The sequence below is a fragment of the Ixodes scapularis genome, unplaced genomic scaffold, assembly GCF_016920785.2.
Source record: "Ixodes scapularis isolate PalLabHiFi unplaced genomic scaffold, ASM1692078v2 PGA_scaffold2__306_contigs__length_199485367, whole genome shotgun sequence".
NCBI lineage: Eukaryota > Metazoa > Arthropoda > Arachnida > Ixodida > Ixodidae > Ixodes > Ixodes scapularis.
In genome coordinates, this window is record NW_024609857.1 from 169,991,873 (window position 1) to 170,008,711 (window position 16,839).

General features: G+C 48.3%; 2 protein-coding genes across 3 annotated transcripts in view; both read left to right on the forward strand.

The window, feature by feature from the left end:
- Positions 1-16,839, forward strand: part of LOC121836654 — a 72,048-nt gene that overhangs the window by 52,036 nt on the left and 3,173 nt on the right. The window lies entirely within an intron of this gene.
- The window catches only part of LOC8023923 (diacylglycerol O-acyltransferase 1), a 111,218-nt gene continuing 106,725 nt past the window's right edge, over positions 12,347-16,839 (forward strand). For both annotated transcript variants that reach the window (XM_042292111.1, XM_042292112.1), the window contains exons 1-2: positions 12,347-12,376; positions 15,581-15,666. The gene's annotated coding sequence lies outside the window, so the exon portion shown is untranslated. The remainder of the gene's footprint in view (positions 12,377-15,580; positions 15,667-16,839) is intronic.

Here is a 16,839-nt window from a genome sequence, read left to right on the forward strand (position 1 = left end):
CGTCCCTAAAACTTCTTTGGAATGGAATCACCTTCTGACTTCCGTAATTTATATTATTGATACCCCGATGCTTAAAAATGCTATAAACACTCTTTACTGTCCTGAGCCGCCATGATATGTTATGCACTCTGCCCTTTTGTTTCTTTTTGTGTGTTATTTTGTTACTCCCACTCCCCTATTTAATGCCGAATGGCCTTGAGGGTATTTAAATAAATAAATAGATAAATAAATGAGTCGGCGAGGTGACATGTAACAGTTACCAAAATTCAAAAATGGGTCTACGCTGTTTCATTTTGTTAGCTCTCCGTCAAACTGACATTGCATTGGGATTGAAGCTCTCCGTTAAGGCAATTCATGTGCGAGGCAGGTATCTGAATGTACCTTTTTCATATAAAGACGACACCAAGTGGCTAAAACTCCTACTTCGGTTGGGGGATGGAATGGGAGCTTCGATACCATTTCTGCCTTCTCTGCGGCTGAACCGAGTCGCAGAAGAGGCAGGAGAGGTGGTGCAACCATTCATCCGGACGCCAACTGAAGTAAGAGGTTCCGCCGCTGCGAGAGGAAGGCCGGCGCATGTGCAGAACCCTTCTTGAAAAAGGTCCATTGCTTACGATCGAAACCTTGAAGCTGTCGATGCCGATATGTATTACTTCGACTTCAGAGGTCTCTGACCACAGCCGAGCTAGCAGCGAGCTCAGGGTGTATGCGGTGCCCGCATTAACTTGGCAAAAGCCTAAAGCTATGGAGCATGGCCTTATGCAAGCCAGTATGAGTATGCAAGCGAGGCAGGCACCCCAGTCGATTTGCTTCTAGCGAAGTCATGTCCCTCGCTACGCGCGCTCATTGGCGCCAAACGGAGTTGAGTGTAGCTTGCCCCGGCGCCGGCTCCGAAAGACACCACCTCCAGTCAGTGTCCGGCATGCACTTGCGCTCTCACCAGGTTAATTTGGAAAGAATGGCATCACCAAATGACTCCTGACAAGTAGATGAAAGAAACTGACCGAACGTTGTTCGTTTCCTTTACTTATACTGGTTTGAGTCTGTGCACTTATCCTTTCAAGCTATCCCAGCCACACCAGCAAGTCCCATTCACAGGTTACTCTCTCGAAGAACGTTCCATAACTAGTACTAGTGCGATTTTCTTCAAGCAATAAAAAAAAACCAAGTCACTGTCCCTACCACTAACGAGAATTTTTTTTATAAACTTATTTTTGATAAACTTGATTGCGTTTCATTTTATTATGATGGTGTTAATTTTCGTTAGTTTTGTTTGTTTGCCTGATTCAGTTGATACTGAATGCCTGACTAACATTGTTGCGGGGTCCAACAAACCTACAACAAGGTCAGTTTAAATCTCGATCCTTCATACTTCACGTCGAGAACGTTGGAAGTTAAGAGGACAAAGTTACCCTGACATCAGTGGATGTCAGGGTAACTTTGTCCAAGTTACAAGTTCGTTCCTTACCAAGACTGTTACATCCCGTCGGTAACAGGAGATCACTAGTTAAATCGGTTTAATCAATTCGGAGCCCGGCGTTCGTCTGCCTGCGCACCCCGAGCCTCGAGCGCTCAATGGCCACGCTCCTCGCGTGGCCACGAGCTGATAAACGCCAGTCTGTGTGTCAGTACATAAAGACTCTGTTATACTTCGACGTTGAGCGCAGTGAACGTAGCGTAGCGCAGAACGCGGGCCTTTGATTGGCCGGCGAGCACGACCTCGATATCTTCGACCAATCAGTGTCGGTGTCGGCTGCGCTACGCCGCGTTTGCTACGCTCGACGTCACAGTATAACAGAGCCGTAACACCTCCTCCAACTAGTTGTGGTACCCGTAGCGTTGCGGAGGTCGTCGGGTTCTGGTGGCCCGGGGTGTACCCGAAGCGGGATTTGTGTCAACCGTCGAAGACGCTGACACTGGTTCCTGAGGCGAAGTCGTTGGCTTGTCGACGGCTCCCGGATGTGATCTGGTTGGCTGGGCCTGACTGTCAGAGCTGTGTGATGTTGGGTGCGTGTGACCCGAACTGTCCATCTCGATGTCCCAGACAGGAGGCCACGTGTCCGCTTTTTCTCACACCCCGGTGTTTGTCCACCGCTTTCGTATATGGTTGCGATGACGGCGCACCAATCCTTGATCAATGCGGACCATCCATGAGCGTAGGCCCATTCGACGTTCTACAACTCTAGTAATTCAACCTTGACTGCTTGGACACTTCTTCGTCAAAACTGCCTGTCCCACTCTCGGTTCATCTGGGTTCGTGGAACCGGCCGTTATTTCAGGTTCTTCAGAGGGGGTAGAGGAATCGACCGCTCTCAGAGGTTTTTCAAACACAACACATTTTAGTCGCTCCAGAGTTGATGGAAGCTCCATTTTATACATCAGCCAAGTTGGGGTTTCGCCCGTGGCGACTGGAATGGTGCTATGTTGTTTAAACAAAAACCTTGCCAGCGCACACCTTAGTTCTTCCTTTCGTCTCTTGGCGAGAGCAATTTTTAGCTCCTGTACCATGCGTTCCGCCTGTCCATTAGTGGCAGGATGGTACGGTGCACTTGTCACCGCCAGGATGCCGTTGTTCTGGTAAAACGTTATAATTTCCTCGGACACCAGCGCTGCGCTATTGTCCGACACAACTTTCCTTGGCAGGCCGAATGTCGCAAAAATGGCCCTAAGTTCCCTAATGACTTCGATCGAGGTCATATTGCAGACTACCCACACTTCAAGCCATTTGGTAAAAGCGTCCACCACAACCAGGGAGACCTGACCCTTGACCGGACCTGCAAAGTCCACGTGAAGGGTGTCCCATGGCTCTGATGACCTAGTCCAGACAGGAAAAGGTTCTTTGGGCGATCACTTTCGGTGCATCTGACAGGTGCTGTATTCTGCAACTACTGTCTCGATATATGTGCCTATGCCGGGCCACCAAACGTAGCTCCGAGCGCATGCTTTTATTGCCGAAATCTCGCGTTGTCCAGAGTGCACCAGAGCCATCGTGTCTTTTCTTAGTAATGTTGGAATTACGATTCGTGCTCTCCAACTTACACATCCCCTGTGGTTCGACAGCTCTGCCTCTTTGTTTCTGTACGCCGAGTACTCCGGTGTTTGTAACCGGTCAAGGGTACCCTCTAAAATGGCTCGGTATACATTCGCAAGGACGCTGTCCGTTGCGGTCTCTCTCGCCACTTGTTGGGAGGACAATGGTAGACGGGGCAAAGCTTCAAACATCAGGATATCTCCTGGAACCTCCGGCTCATTTTCAATGGTTGACAGCGAAAACCGGCTAAGGGCGCGTCCGCATTTTGATGGCGTTTTTTTGGTGGGTACCTTAGCTCGTAGTCATAAGCTGCCAGTCTGACAGGCACTGGGTCATCCTCGGTGACAGGACTTGTGGAACAGGCTTCTCAGCTCCGAGGATGCCTAGCAGAGGCTGGTGGTCTGTGTAGATGATCACACTCCGTCCTGCGACGTACTGATGGAAATTGTTTACCCCAAACACAATGGCCAGGCCTTCTCGGTCAAGCTGAGAATAGTTTCGCTCGGAGGTTCCTAGCGTCCTGGACGCGAAGGCAATCGGAGCCTCTCGGCCGTCTGAGTCCAACTGTGCCAGCACAACACCCACACCATATGGTGAAGCATCGCATGACAACAGTAATAGTTTCCTTTCATCATAGTGTGTCAGCACAAAGTACTGCACTACTAATTGCTTCTATTTCTGAAAGCCATCGGTGCCTGTCCTTCCATCGCCATTCTACCTTCTCTAATGCTGTCAGCACTAGGTCTAGTCGATAGGCATATGTTCCTTCGCGTTTGCCCCGCTGATGATAACGTCGTCGAGGTATGCAGGGACTCCAGGTATGCCTGCTAATGTCATGTCCATGACTTTTTGGAAGATTGCCGGCGCTGCCGCCACTCCAAAGGGAAGTCTTTTTACTCGGAACAACCCCTTGATGGTGTTCATTTTTTTGCATTCCGGCCGTGGTGTCTGTCACTCGCAGCTGTTGGTACGCCTGAGCGAGGTCCAACGTTGAAAAGACTGTGCCACCCCGGAGGTTACAGGGCGCTTCCGTGGAGGTGTGCAGGGGGTAAGCAGCCGGTTCAGCTGCGATTTTCATTGTACTCCGATAGTCCCCGCAGAGTCTCCCTGAGCCATCAGCCTTTCTGACCACAACTACTGGTGTCGCCCATGTTGAATGTTGGACAGGTTCAAGAATTCCTTGCTTCTGCAGAGCCATTAACTGACACTCTACGACAGGGCGCAAAGCAAAAGGTATGGTGCGTGCCTTGAGGAATCTAGGGGCAGTTGGTTCTTTGAGCTCCAGCTGGATTGGTGGACAGCTGTACTCCGTGATATCGAACTTGAATACCGCCTCGTATGCTTGAAGCACCTTTCGGACCACTAGGCTCGGCGAACGATGGTGTAACCCGCCGACTTGTATCTTCAGCGCTGGGAACCCATTCCTTCCCATCAAATTGCACCCAGTTCCACTTGCTGATTGCAATCTTGCAGTTAAGTACAAATCTGGCAAACAGCAGACAGCAGATGCAGACAGCCTTTTCAGATTCCATCTCTCGAATGACCACCGTCCTCCTAGAATTTCCTGTTAGATTTACACTTCTGCATTTCTATACACTATTGACATTCGTAAAGCGCAACAAACAGACGATAAGCTAGGTAGAATAATTTTTTTGCAAGACTGTGTGATCTCCACGGCGGCATTCTCTACGAACGGAACCACGATGTCCACGGTCGTACATGGCTCCTGGTCATCCCCCGCCAACTGCATATAGAACTCAAACGAGTCAATCACAACGATCCAACCACCGGACACCTTAGATTCTCAAAGACGTACTTTCGAGTTCGAAGTCGCTACATTTGGACAGGTATGACCGGCACTATCAATCGCTATAATCAATCTTTTCATCGTTGCCACACCAAGAAAAGCCATACAACCTTGCCCTCTAATCTACTTCGGCAAATTCCTCAACCTCGTCATCGCTTTCAACGTATCGGCATTGATTTTCTAAGCCCGTTTTCTCTGTCCACAGTGAGTAACAAGTGGATAATAGACCCTTTCCGGAATTCAGTCTGGCCACTTTGATCACTATCATCATCACCTGGACGTTCAACAGGTTCGAGGTGGTGAGGGGTCTATGGAAGATGGCCATCGTTCCGGGACTCACGTACGCAAATGGCGTACTCGTCCTCTCATCGCAAACAAGGGCCTTCCTGGAGAGAAGACAGAGGGATGCGGGAAGAATGGCCTTGGCAGTTTCAAGAACAGCACCCAACGAGGGTGTCCAGGGGGACTTGGGCTGGTCGTCCTTCGAGGCCAGAGAAGCCAGCTCCAAGGCACTGTACGAGAGGAGAGTGCACAGACTCCCGGATGGGAATTGGGCCCACCGCACCCTGCGCTACATGATATACCAGGGAAGAGGCACCAAATGGATGCACCGCCTCCGAAGGCTGCGGGACCGCTATGGTTTCGAACCGATCTGTCTGGAGTCAGCGGGCGAGAGCCGGGAGGGCCCAGCGGCAATCAGAAAGGGCATCCGAGCAGTGGAGACGGAGAGATGGAGAGCGGGAGCGGCGGCGAAGCCGTCCCTCGCGATGTACTACGCGGAGAAGGAGGCCATAGGGAAAGAGCCCTGGTACGACAACTCGACAGGCAGTGGACTCCTCGCAGAGGCCCGCATGGGCACATTACGGACCCGGGTGTGGAGGGCCAGGTTCACGGAGGGACAGGAGAGGACGTGCACACTCTGCGGGCAGACCGACGAGACGATGGAGCACCTAGTGCTGCAGGGCCGGCACATTGTACCGGTCCCAAGTACAAAGGTGCTACCTGTAGCACTCGGTTTCCGAATCGGTGCAGAACAAGGAGAGGAAGAACAAAAGAACGTTCGATCGGCGGTAGACGTGACGAAGAGGCGGCTGGAGGTCTAGTGGAGGGAGACGCCTCGGCGGAGGGAGTGCAACCGATCAGCGGAACATCAAGCGGAAGCGGAAGTCGCGGGAGGCGCGACAGGCTAGATCCAGTATCCGTTACTGTTGATCACCCGATACAAAGGGAAGAGCCGCAGACTCCAATCCAATCCAATCCATTCTGAAAACGGCATATGTGCTATACTAATGGCGGCCTTCTGTTTACTGATGAAGGAAGAAGTTGAAGATGCTCCTAAGCAGATGATTCGAGGCCTACACATTCTCGATGTTAGCGCGGCGTGAAGCAGGAATTGGACGTAAGAGCTGCGTAAGCGTTCGTTCCTAACTCGGTCCCAGTCAGTCTGTTAGTAGCACTCACTCGGCCTCAAAGCCCCTTCGTGTATAGAACTCTATCAAGGCGTCTACGTGGGTTGGCGCTTCGTTCCGACTGGCTGCATTTGTTTCGCCATTGACGCTAAAAGAGATTGAAAATAATTGTAGTGAAGTGCACATTCTCGTTTACCGTTGACATTTAAGTGATGGTGCCCCATTAAATACTGCAGACCACAGGTTCATTGCCGCCATTAGTATAGTAAAAGATTAACCGCCATTTGAGTCACAAGATGGCACTGAATTCCGGAAAGGGTCTAATACCTTACCAGTTATGGCGAACCCAAGTGTGTTCCTGCTGCCACTGTCGAAGAAGTTGCCAACTTCCTACGCACGCCACGCCACGGAGAATCTCAATATATAATCAGTGACCGGGGCACCACCTTCGTTTCGCAACTTCTTCGAGAAACCTTGCGACTGGCTTCAACTATTCACACCGTCACGACCACGTACCACCCGCAAACAAACGGCCTCACCTCATGCCTCAACACGCCTTAACAGAAATTCTGTAAAGGGACCGTGCAATTACCTTTTTACTTTTGACAAATATATATATATATATTTTTTTTTTAAGATTAAACATTCAATGTTCACTCAACGCCGAACATGCATTCGTTTCCGTTTCGGTTTATTAACTTCTGCACGTGGAATTATTGAAATATTGAGTTTTGCTTCTTTTCCAACTCACCGCAAAACAAACCGCGGCGTAATTTTGACGGTCGTGACGTGCTATGGCACCGGGCAGTAGGAGAATAGGAGCGTTAGCGGCGAGCTGGCGGTGTGCCGGTAGGTTTTACCACAGGGTTTTACTGCGCTGATGCCACCGACATATATTTTTAATCAGCGCCTCTCATCAGCACCATAACCATGGACAAATCGCAGCTGAGCGAACTTGAATTAGATATTTTGCGCTTCAGCGACAGAATAGGACTGGCCCCATACGCTGGTACGAAGCGCAGCAGGTCGTCAGCACGACAACCGCTTCTCCGCCGCCGTCAGCCATTTCTGCGGTATCACTAAAAAGGGGACGCGCTGTCACTCACTGGCGTAGCAGAAAATGCAGAGAGTTTTCTACGGGTTCAAGCTTTATTAACTTTTATTTTTTTCAGGACAGGCTCGCACGGCAGAGTGGATGAAAAAAGAAAAGAAAAATATGCACTACGCCGTCTTAGACGATCACGACTATAAAACATGACTTTACTGATAGTACAAATCTTGCCACACACCTTTTCTGAGATTGCAAAAGGCAATGTAATCTTAGCAGAGATATGGCAACGTACAAAATATTATTTCGTGATCAAATAGGCGTTGCGATCGTTCAAGGAATGCCACCACTAATCACTTTTCTCGGGTGATGAAAACGTGTCGAAATTCGCATTCTTCATACGCGCCTTTAAATACAGTACGCACCAGTAATATATTGAACTTCAGCACAGGCATGGAATGCGCAAAATATGAAATCCGGGCGATGTTCGAGGATACAAATGCCAAGAAAGCACCACTGTAGTCGATGTAAACAAAGACGACGGCACGAACATTTCTGCTGTCTAGAGGGTGCCGCCACAACATGACCGCACGAGTAGATGGATCTTCCCTTCTAAGACGTGCTGGGTTATTATCGCGACACGCGACGAGAATTCAGTCAAAGATAGCGCTCTAGGCCGGAACGATGATCTTCCACCACGCCGACCACGTCAACGATCACCACCCACGCCATCTGTTTCAGCAGAGAGCGACAGCGCAGGTGCAGTCTTATCCTTCGCTTGCTTCGTTTACCACACGATAGATGGCGCATAGCTCCGAGCATTATTAGAGTGCCTTCATACACACGCGCTTTTGCTTGAGTGGTGACATCTCAGCCATTTTTCCGCCCTATCGTTTTTTTATGCATTTTGAAGTGCGCGCAATCCGGTGTCACTCAGCTCGAGCGCGTACCTTTGGCTAATGCATAGACGCCATTTTACCGCCCAAGCCACGCACCGAGTGCTCGAGAGCGTAACGCGCTGGCACATTCAGGGCAACAATGGATGTCTTCACCCTGAGACAGACAGACATGTAGGCACCCTAAGCATTATAAAATTCGGCAATTTCGTCACATCGCTAATTATTCAACAAAATGTGGATCAGAATATTCTTGAACAGAACTTTTAAGAAACATTCGCCCGCAATTTATTGTTTATGATCACGGTGCTGGTGAGGTATGTCCCTTATCCAATAGGCGACGTGGATTTGTCTGATAAGCCTTGGCACCGCGGATGCATTGCATTGAAAACGCAGAGAGCTTTTGAAGGAAAGAAGGTATAAAAGAGTCCGCTTTTCTTTTCAAAGTTCTATAACAACAAAAAAATTGCCTCTATTTTTTTCACACCTCTTACGACGTGCGGTGAATGAAATTCGATTTCAAAATCGTTTCATTCTCCCTTTATATACGTGTGGTGGATGAAATCCGATTTCAAAATCGTTTCATTGTCCCTTTATATGCATGTTTTTTAAAACAAACCACCTGGGACATCGCCGTACCGTACATCACATATGCAAATAATACGGCTCGACAATCAACCACCGGCTACCCACCGCACTACTTTCTGTATGCCCCAGGATCTCTCATGCTACTTGACACAGTCCTCCCCTACGTTCTCCCCTATCACGCCGATATTGTATCCCACGCCAAAGACACCGTCAACTCGCTCGCATCCACACGTCTCAGTCGCTGCAACAACAGACATTGCGCCACCATGAATTTCAATGACCAGTGGATTACAGAATTGGTGACGAGGTACTCCTAGGGTCACGTTCTAGTACCGTAAGAAAATGTGAAAAAATTCCAACGGGAGCTCATCGACTCCTTCCGCGTCATCCGTCAACTGCCCGCCTCCAAGTACGAAGTTGTTCTCGTTTCCCAACCACGAGATCGTCGTACCTGCGCGTCAGACATCGTGCATGTCGCCAGATTGCGGCCCTATTACCGCCTGGACGCCTAACCACCGCAACCACCCTTCGTCCCCAGCCGCCAAATGAATGGCTCCCAAGCCACTGCAGCATTAGAGGGAATGACGTCGTTGATATTCTGGCGCTGCAGGCTCACAAAAACCCCAAGTGCCCGCTCTCAACCGTTCCCCACTTCTCAGACGCCAAGCTCCTTGTGAGAAGAGACATCGCTCTACAGCACCCGGATCCGGTAGTGGTGGCGGGTGCCTTTCCAACTCTTATACCGCGCGGCTTCGACCGCCAAACTGTTGCAGTATTTTACAGATTACGGACTGGAAGCGTTTTCACCCCGGCGTGGAAAAGTCGCGTCACACTCAATGTTCACCCTATATGCCAGACCTGCAAGGAAACGACCGCCGCCGAACATCTCCTCCTGCCCTGCACTGATCATGAAAAGGAGTGCACCAACCTCATTGATGCCTTTTCCCGCCTAGGGCTACCTAGTTCAAACTTGGAGGAACTCCTGCGTCCAAGAGCGTCACGCGCTACTACAGACAAGGCACTCAATTGAGTGTAGTCAGGTTCCTGAGGAGCGCGGAACTCCTCAAGATCCTCTAAGACCTCCAAGAGACCTGGGTTGCTTGCGGCTCCTGGAGCTCGTGGAGATCTTACATCCAGAGGTTTTCAGGAGTTCCAGGAATCACGATTCTGTACCAAAAACCGTGAAAAAGTTAACACTCTGAAGAGATTCCCTTCCCCCTTCCCCGCTCCTACTCCTCTGTCTCTTTTTAGAGCGCAGCTCTTAGGCGCCCGTTTCCGGCTTGAGCGGCGTCGTCATCGCCGTCGGCGTAAACGCGCGGTTCATTATGGGTAAATTTTTCCGAAGGGACCTGAGGTCCTCCCGAAGGAACCCGAGGTCGTCCCGAAGGAACCCGAGGTCCTTCGGGAGAACCTCGGGTCCCTTCGGGAGGACCTCGGGAGGACCTCGGGTTTTTTTTGGTAAGACCTCGAAAGGACCTCGGGTTCCTTCGGGAGGACCTCGGGGGGACCTCGGGTTCCTTCGGGAGGACCTCGGGTTCCTTCGGGAGTTGCATAAAACAGGTTGCATGCAACCTGTTGCATGCAGCTGGCGTGCAACCTGGGTTGCCTGCAACCTGTTGCATGCAACTGGAATGCAACGAGTTGTATGCAACCTGTTGCATGCAATCCAGGTTGCAGGCAACCTGGTGACGTCATTGGCATCGGCATTCGCATCGTCATCGTCACTGATGACGTCATTGGCATCCGCATCGTCATCGTCATCATAACTGATGACGTCATCTGTGACGTCGCTGATGACGTCATCGGATCGTCATCGTCAAGGTCACGTGACCGCCCGAGGTCACATGACCCCCCCCCCTTCAATACCCTTCCCTCCTCCTCCTCAAGAGCTGCGCTCTAATTCGGCGTTACAGGGAGTTGTAAACGGCTTTCATTTTTTTTCTCCTATTTCCCTTTCCCATCGACAGTGACATGTGGGCCCAAAGCGCAACGAACAACAACTTCGATTTTCTAATAAACATCGCTTCAACAACAACCGCCAAATGAGCGTCATCTCCGCCGACAGGGAGGGTATTGTTAGGAAGAGAGGAGGACGAAGCGCACGCTTGGTGAAGAAAACGCGCGGAAGGTCGTGACGTTTTGAGCTCGCCTTCCAGAACGGTCGTGCTGTCTGTCACCTTATCTATCTTCACTTTAAATCACATCAACATTGAATCATCGTAATACTAACACACTTATATTATACACATGCATGCATACATCGATACATGCAAGCATACACGCATCCATACATGCATGCATGCATGCATACATACATACAAACGAACATGCATGCATCCATGCATGCATACATAGATACATACATGCATCTATGCATACATGCCTGCATGCTTACATATATACACATACAGATACACACATACATATAGATACACATATACATACATACATGCATATATACATACACCGCTACACACACATACATACATTCAATCATTCATTCATTCATTCATTCGTTCGTTCGTTCAAGCACAATAGAATTCGGGGCACGATGGTTGTCAGTACCGCTCTCCAGTACCAATTACGGCAATTAAATGTTCAGATCCACACTACCGCGTCTTTTAAGTTGTTGTAGTTAGTGAATTGAGCATACACATTTTGAGTGGGAATCGAAACGAGGTGCGTTCTGTTTTTGTTGCGGGCTTTCTTAAGTATTTCTCTTCGTTTTTAGAGCATGAAGTGATTGTACAATTTAGCTCCTTTTTTCCTGGCTATCTTTAATATTATTATTGTTTGTGTGTAATTATGTTAATAATGCTATATATATTATGTGTGTATGTATGTGTGCGTGCTTGTGCTTTTTCCCTCTGCTGCTGTATGGGGTTGAGGCCTGTCAAGCAACACTGAGTTGTTCTTTTCTCGGCCTCCCCTCTCCGAGTGGAAAGAAAATAAATATTTTGAATTTCAAGGTTATTAGATGACTAACCATGATCATCAAACCTCTTGGTGGTCCCATGCCAAATTAAAAAAATTATTAGTCCACTTATTTGGTATCCTCATACTCAGGATGGTATCCATCGTACACGTCGCTCATCTTCGTTGAAGGCTGATCTCGACTACTGAGTGTGAGAAACGTGGACCACGCCCGAGTGTGCGAGTTTGAAGATGTTAAAGGGGCACTAAACCACTTTTGGCGATAGTCCCCTTATGGTCATAAATCAATCTATGGGCATTAAGCATCCTAAAAAGATCAAGCGTTTCATTCGTGCGCGGCCGATTTCTCCCTTAAAATCGGTTTCAAAGATCAATTACTTCGGAACTAGCGCTGACACCAGATGGCTCCAATGAACGAAATGAGGGGCTTCTCTGCTTCTCGTCGCATGGCACAATCTGGTGTCAGCGACAGATAAATGTGATGTTTTTTCTGGTTTTTTATTAATGCTTAAAACCCATAGATTGAGTTATGACCATAAATAAACTATCCCAGAAAGTAGTTTAGTCCCCCCTTTCAGGAACGAATCTTTATCCTTTTCAATAATCGCATTTTTCCTTACAGGTGCTGTCCCACAGCATATCCGTCCTCGATAACATCCTCAGGTAATTCCCGTACACCGCGTTGGCCGCAAAAAGCAGCCGAAGGCCGTTGCCATAGCAGCTCTGCTTCGTCACTTGGAAGTCAACAGGAGCGATGCAAGGTGGCGAGATCGGGCCCGGTTAGAAAATGGCGATTGTGATAGTAGTATTTTGTTAGCTTGGTATAGCAATAAGCATCTAAACATGAAACATGAGGCAGGCGTTACCAGCATGAACGAGGCCCGACATTTGGAGTTGGTTTGTGAACGAAGCAAATATTTTAGTCTAAAACTTATAGGAGACATTTATCAGAATGAACTCGTGATAAGTAGGGATATGTTTTACTGGAACCGTTTTAGATATCAGGAAGAACGGACCACCCGAACAAACTCCGACCGTATTTATGCCACGCGAATTTGTTGTTCTTTTACCGACAACTATTGAAGAGTGGAATAGGCTGCCTAAAAGTGTATTCTTGACATGTTTTTAAAATAGTGTATAAATAGTTCTTCGGCTTGTGTTTCATGGATAGTACTTTGAGTTTCCCAGCTTTTTTTTATTTTTGCCTCTTATATTCCAGTTGTGCTGATGCACTTCTGTTCAATCCAGTGTCTTTAATGCCTTCTGTGCAGTTTTTTTTTTATTCTATAGTCGTTGGCAGGTTAAAAATTTATGGCGAGAGAAAGGAAGGCTGGGGAGGAGGAAGCACGTGGAATGGTGAAGGGAGGAGGGTGTTTTCTTCTCTCCAGCAATCCATCTGCTTCCTAATCCCCAGCCTTTCTTTCCCTCACCCTCTACTCTTAACTTGTCACCGACATCGCACCTTTGTAAGTAGAATCCCGGCTTAACCTCGAACCGCGCGTGAGGTGAGGCGGACCTACTCTCCAGCAAGGACGTTCGCTGCTTGTCGTGCAATGTTGTCAAGCGCCTTACAGTAAGAGCAGAAAGAAATTAAATATATATGTATATTTATAAAACGTACAGGTGTTGCCTGCGACCGGGAAAGGGCACATACAATTAAAGAAAATACCCAAACCAGAAACAAATAGAAAATTTTAAAACTTATTAAAGTCTCAAAACGCTCATCAGAATGTGCCAGAAGCAGCATGGCCATTGGATCAACGATGGCTGCGCTCGCGGCAGCTCTGGGTTCCACGACGCGCTGAAGAGAGGCAGCGATCGTTATGAAGTCAGCACCAACCCTTAAAGAGGCGATGCGACAAGTTTTGTATTTTGCACAAATACCGCTTAGAACGGATCCCTGACGTTAATGACCTATGAAACACGCGTTCGTTTTTCACGCCACGCAATAGAAGTCTTAGAAAAAACTTAAAGAACAACGATCAGCGTTCAACCCCTCAATTCGCAGCCAGAACAAGCGGCCACGTGATCTGGAGCCGATTATATGCCGCCAGTGTTGATCATAGCCACGCGCTGGGGTTGGCAAAGCGCAGGACACGCGCTGAGTTCCAGACATTGTTATGTCTCGGGTATTGTCGTGGTTGAAGCGATTGGACACGGGCCACTACCCGGATTCTTCTCGAGCTGGTAATTAAAACGAGCCTAAATCGAGTGCCCACGCAATGCTCGGGTCCAATCTATGAACCGCATTCAAATATCGTCATTGGGGTGTACTGCGATCCCCACGTTACGTCACCAAGTTTAGCAAATGAGAGATTGAATGAAAATGATCGCTTTTCTCCTTGAAATTACAGCGCAACAAAGGAGTTTCTTGGCCAGTGGCGTTGCGTGCGAGTATCCTTGAGCCCCACTAGTGCCAGTAAGCTCGTGTAAAGTGAAAAACATTCCAATCGAATATAATGCACCGCTCCTTTAAACATGCCCCGTATACAATATTGGATGCTACGATTCTGTGTGGATACCTTCTGCGTTCCGGAAGCGTCGCTAACGCTGGCCGTCGGCAATATACCAGACGCCGGCGTCTTATCATCGCGCACCCCAATGACGTACCCCTTGAGCACCACAGCATGGCGGAAACGTTACGTGGCGCGAGCGTCGCTCAAAATTTTAGCGCACAGGAGCCATTCCTGCAAACATGTAAAGTCGTTTTTTACTTCACAGCAACAACGGACAGTTTATTCTTCGACGTTTCGGCCGGAGTCCGACCGAAACGTCGAAGAATAAACCGTCCGTCGTTGCCGTCTTCACCTAGGGTTTTTTTTTCTTCTCAGTTATATACACACACATATATATATATATATATAGAGAGAGAGAGAGAGAGAGATATTCCTGTTAAATTTTATGGATTTTTGCAATACAAGCTAGCTCTGCTAAAATGTCTCGCTGCAATGCAGGCTTCCTAGTAAAATATATAAAAATATGAGCACGACGAAAGAATGTGAGTAATTGCCTATTTGTTAAACGCTCAAATCACCTTCAAACGTCAGAGGTCAGCATTAGGGACACCATCAGTTTGAAGCATGTTTCATTTTTCGCGGACGCACAAGGATGGGAAAGGTCGGAGAATGGCATCATAAATCTTTAAACTTCCCGTAGAATAAGCGAATTAAACGGATGTAAACACGGGTCCGGGAGCAGTGCTGCATCATTCTTGTATCCTCTTGTTCTTTTTTGTCCTTCCTTCACGAGACCGGGTTATATTTACCTTAGCTACTCTGGTATGAAAAAGATACCGGCAAACTACGCCTTCGCGTGAAATTGTACGACCTGCAATGAGCCGCGACCTAAAACGAGAGGTCCTGTTGTCTGTTTACAAACAACAACGCGTGTTCCCACACCAAGTGTAAGAATTGTGCATGTGCCAGCTTTGCTTGACATGAAGCGTCTGAGCCATCTCAGTCCGCTGCAGCATGCAGAATGTCAGACTCGCGTATTGGTCAACATTTTCTGCTTGATATAAAAAGTTAAGCACACACAAACGACCCACAAAGACAGAACAACGCGAAAAGTAAACGAAAGCAAACATTAACGAACTGTAAACAAGATCCACGAACGGCAGCCGTGTGTTTCTTTCGTCCGTCGCCTCTGCTTCGCGGTCATAGGTCTTTGAATTGTGATGTCCCCGAGAGAACGCACGCTTCGTTGGGCGCACAGAAAACGGTTCAATTTCTCACGTATGTTTCAAAGACATCTGCGCAATATCCGCACGTCCCGCGAACATCTACAGGAGGATGAGCCCGACGCTCCCCATTCATGACGCAAACTTTGTACCTCAGCGTTTTTCGCACGCATTCTTTTATTCTATAGATACGGGATCCTGGTGGATCCGATCAGATGGGTGCGCTACATTCAACAGGATCCGGCTGTTTGGCCTCCCCTATACATCCTGATGGGTAAGTCTGTTTCGTACTTTGTGAAAAAATACGGTGGAAAACAGAAATGACGCGATTTACCTAGACTTGCGCGACGTTCACCTGGAGGCGAAGGTTTGGTTAGAGTCGTGCAGAGTCTGAAGACGCCGTCGAGGGCGCACACCGAAAAAGATCGCTGCTTGGCCCGCAGTTCGTAGTTTTTAGCCGTGGTATTTTATTATTCTGCCCAATTTCCTGTCTAAGCAGTCTTTACACCTTGGTTTACCATATCTGAGTACCACCCGGAAGCCAATATTTTAATGTACAAGTGGAATAACCAAGTTTTATACATTTATCGCGTGGTTATTATCGTCAGATGTTTCGCTGTGATGTGTCCTATCATATTGTCACGTGTTGTGACCAAAAGAACTATAAATAATCAGGAATAAATAAACGTTTAATGTGGCAAACTTGTGCCCAAAACAAAAAAGATGATAGACGATAACAACAGAGCGTTGCGAGCGTTAAAGTCGAACGCTGGGCCGAGACTGACTCCGGCTCGCCACGCGGAGCCCCTTTTGTACACGCGGGGCTTTTGGAGCAATGGGCCTAGAAGATTCGGCACGTAGAACATTCTGACCTACAACAAGCCAACACGGTTCTCGAATTTACCTGGGCCCGTATGCTCGAAGCGCTAACCGCGGCTAAAGTTAGCCGCAGTACCTAGGAGAGGGATTTTGAGATCACGTGACTGGCTCGGTAGGGATGTGGGGAAACATGGCGGTGCCCCAGTGAGTGAGCGCCGCACGCTTTGGAACTAATACGTCGTTTTAGCTGCAATATCGGGCGCGTTAGTCAGCAACGAATAATTCTGGAGGCTTTCGCTTTGCATTACCTCACTTAAACCGCAAAGCATGGGCAATGACATCGCCGCATTTTTTAGATAGTGTTTCGATTGTGGACATTCCTAAGCCTAAATGAACGCGATAATGGTCGGCATGGCAACGTCTTTGGAAAGCGGATTGTTGATAGCACACAAAAGCAGACAGCGTCCCCAGACCTTTTCTAAATTATCCAAGCATCGCGAGGAGAACGCTGGAAGTGTAATTCTACGGTCCACGTGCGCTGGCCTTCCTCTTATAAAAGATTTGAAGTAAATAATCATAATAAGGCTTTAACGAACGCGCGTGCAAGGCAAAATTTGTTTTATACCTT